Here is a 3982-nt window from a genome sequence, read left to right on the forward strand (position 1 = left end):
GGAGCAGCTGCGGTGCCCACCCAAGAGCCAAATTTTCCTATATCGGCCCTGATTCGACCTTGGTGAGGCAATTGTCTACCACAAAAGGGTGCTGGATCCCTACACGTCGTGTGTACTGCACTGTACTGTATTTGTAGGACAGTCACACAAGCAGTTTCTTACCTGCGTCGACGGGTCTGCCCGGCCAGACAGAACGGGGTTAATCAAAGCCATCAATTTGATCGTATCTGAAACTTCCTTCCCTTTACGCTATTTTATCCTTATTTGCTGTATTTTTATTTTATTTTATTTTTCTTTATTTTATTTATTCATTTATCACGAGCGAGGGAGAGACATTTACTCTCGGATAAGTCTGGAAATGAGTGGCGCGGCCCGACCCGGCCCGGCCTGACCCGACCGTCTTGCTAAGCAGAAGTTAATGACTCTACTCGTATGTGAAGTCCAGCTGAGGCTCCTTCTGCATGTGATACATTCATTCAGTAAATTTTGTTATCAAATAAAAACTCGCCCATAAAGGCGTGGGAGCCCTTAGGAATCTCGAGTTTTCCAAGGGAGTGTTCGGCTCTAATCGATGAACGCCTCAGTCATAAAATCAAATTTAAAACGATTTTCCGTCGTAACACTGTACTTTTCAGCATAGCTCTAACAATTAAATACCGGAGATTCGGAGACTCCTCTTTATAAGTTTACGCTAACGTTTTTGCTTTGTTTTGATGGTGAAATTAACAAGGTAAAACACCCAATGTCTGGCTTTAATCATTTCATCAATAACCAAGTCTTTATATATCGAGGGGAAATTGTGATAACATGGCGCTTGCTCGCTCGTCACGCGCTCACAAGGCGCACTTAACTGGTTTATTTATTTTTTTATTGCCTTTCACATCATCTCCTTACTGACTTCCTTATGGCTCTTATACTTTATCTTTTCATCCTACGTGACATATATTTTAATTAAACCACCTCCGTGTTGATACTACCATTATTTTCCATTATTTTTGAGTTTTTAACAAGAGGGAAGAGGGAGGGGGAGGCTGAGGATGAGATGGAGGGTTGGGATGGAGAGGTATATGAGAGAGGGGGGGGGTGAGTTGGGAGCAGGGCAGTGAAATGGCGGGGGACAGGGCAACTTGGAGGCGATTTGTTTGTGGCCACCCCAAACGGGATTGAGGCGTCTGGCAATAGATAGATAGATAATTACTATACAAACTCTTTCTCTCTCTCTCTCTCTCTCTCTCTCTCTCTCTCTCTCTCTCTCTCTCTCTCTCTCTCTCTCTCTCTCTCTCTCTCTCTCTCTCTCTCCACGTCATCCTTTTCTTGACCAATTTTTTACCACTTTCTTTATCTTTCCTCATCCTTTCTCATCCTTTTTGTCATTCAACCGCAGTCATCCCTTCTTTCTAAATCATCTGTTATCCAATCTCCTTATCTCTTATCATTTTTTCCTGCTCCATGAGGCACCAGTATTATCTTTTGTCTGCCTACATCCATTACTCTGACTTCACTTTGAATATTCTCTTGTGCAGCCTCCCAGTCTTCCTGTCGCCTCTCTCCCATTGCCTCCTTGTCCTCTTGTATTTTCCCCCCTGTGTGTAGCCTGCATTATTCCAAAGCCTTTCCATGTCCGCCCCTCCCCTGACGCAACCAGTATTCCTTCTTGCGATTCTTCCAGTCTTGCGCTTTACTGCTATTTAGCCACTTTTCTAATCCTTCCTTCTGTCTACTTAAGCATTTATTTCTTCTTCTTTTTTTTCCCCTTCTGCAACGTTTAAGGTACTCCCGCTATCCTCTGTTCTTCTGACACCCTTAATCTGTTTTCCTGCGACTTACCCAAGCTTTAGTTTTCCCTCCTTTGTAATAGCTATCAAAGTATCTTTTCTATACCCATTTGCATTATCCGTCCTTGTGTCTCCCCTGCAACATTTCAGCATTTCTCCTTGTCGCATTGTCTTTACCCTCTCCAATCTGTTTTCTTGCCGTCCTTCCAGTCTTACTCCGTACCACTGTCAGGCACGATTTCCATTTTTCTTCCCTCTCTCCACTTACATTATTTTTTCCCGTTTCCCGTCGGTAACATTTCATTTATTCTCCCTGTCTCCTCTTCTCTTGTCTCTCCCGATATGTCTTCTTACCAGAGTCTTCGATTTCACCAAACTTCTCTCCCTCGTGCGTGCTTTCCAGTTTTCTCTCTTGTCTTGCGTCATTCCTCCAGGCTTCTGTTCTACAACATTTCAGCTTTTCTCCCTGTCCACTCCTTTCTTGACTGCACAATTTGTCTTCCTCCCTCAGTCAGACTTACACGTTGCTGCCCTCATGCAAGCCTTCCCAATTTTTCTTTACGTTATTCCTCCTTGTCTCTGCCCTATAGAATGTCATCTAGTCTCCGCGTCCCATCTTCCTTTTACCTTACAACTGTCTCCTTTCCTTCATCTTGCGAACCCTTTAATTTTTCACCTTCCTTCCTTTTTGCTAGCTGTTCAATTTTCTTTTCTATCTTCTTCCACTGACACCACTAATTTTCTCCCATAGCATTCTCCAGCAACTCCTCCCATATTCCACAGCGTTTCCCTCCTGGAATCTCTCCAGTCTTTCTCCATAGCTCCATCCTGTGATCTCTCCAGTCTGATTAACATTGGAGAACCAGTTATACCAATAGCCTATTATCTAAACTGACTGGGCATGCGCAGCACCCTGATGCCACGTATGTGCCAAACTTTTATATCCATCACTTCTACAGTTATAAATAAACATTCATTCATTCATTGCCAGACGCCATGTATCCCACACAGGGTGGCCAAGGGCTTAGAGTTAATTGTTTTACAGGGAGGGGCACTAATCCTCCACCAACCCCACTTGACACGTAGGGATGCCAACAGCATCTGGTGTTCCCAGGCGGTCACCCATCCAAGTACTAACCAGACCCAACGTTGCTTAACTTCGCTGATCGGACGGGAAGCGGTGTACTCAACGTGGTATGGCCGTTGGCATAAATAAACACTACAACTATAAGTGCATTTACTATAGATATCATTACTACTGTAAATACAACTACAGTACAATTACAAAAGCAACTGCAGCCTACTACAAGCAAGAATATGTTGTACAGTAATGCAACAAGCTGGCAGCATCTTAGGATCAGCAAACCCAGTGTCCCAACAACTAGGAAAACTACTACTTCTATAGTAACCTCTAACACCACGACAAATAAACATTTACATCTGACGAGAATAAATAACAATGCTGAAGTTGTGAGCATCATTTAGCACTGGAGCCAGTGTCAAAATAACATCAACTAAAACAGCTGCAACTATAACTGTAACTGCAATATTCAGTCATAAAGGAGGTAAAATAAGCAACAGGGTACCGTACCACACTCTGTCAATAACTATAGAGATATCAAGACTACTACATGGGTTTCTCCACGGTGGTTAGTTGATTTATGGATTGTATAATTAATAAGGTTGAATATATCAACAGTGGGTCTTTCGTGGCTAAAACAACAAAATCTGTTACTAGGTTGTTAGATTCCAAACTTTAACAATGCACATACTAATGACAATATCATATACTGTACCAAAAGATGAGATAGCTATGGTTCTGTAATCACAGGGATCAGAGGAGCTTCCTTTCTTTGGAATTGGGTGGATGTCGACTTCATTCCAAGAACTGGGGAAATGAAAAAGTTCTTATGCATAGTGTGATAAATTTGGCCAGAACAGGAGCAAGTTCTGGAGTGCACTTTTTCAAAACTATTGAAGGAATTCCATCTGGACCTCGAGCTTTGTTGGTTGGTAAATTGTCTAGGATAGATTTTACGTATCTTGTCTGTTATTCGTGCCAAACCCTTAACCCATTCACCAGCTTTGGTTCAAATCAGACCAAAACCGTTGAGTTAAATTTGGCCAGTTACCTTGCTCGTTGACTTTTCCCTGTGACCTGGGCCTTTGGCTGATTGTTCTCAAAATCAAATGCCTTTATTTGTAAT

General features: G+C 42.5%; 1 non-coding gene across 1 annotated transcript; it reads right to left on the reverse strand.

Annotated features, from left to right (window-relative positions):
- Window positions 1–2864: 2864 nt before the first annotated feature.
- LOC145393187 (5S ribosomal RNA) lies at window positions 2865–2983 on the reverse strand. Its single transcript, XR_013896146.1, has one exon. It is a non-coding gene; the product is annotated as a 5S ribosomal RNA (ribosomal RNA).
- Window positions 2984–3982: the final 999 nt, after the last annotated feature.

The sequence above is a fragment of the Coenobita brevimanus genome, chromosome 23, assembly GCF_032717465.1.
Source record: "Coenobita brevimanus isolate Jiangsu-jjx chromosome 23, ASM3271746v2, whole genome shotgun sequence".
Lineage (NCBI taxonomy): Eukaryota > Metazoa > Arthropoda > Malacostraca > Decapoda > Coenobitidae > Coenobita > Coenobita brevimanus.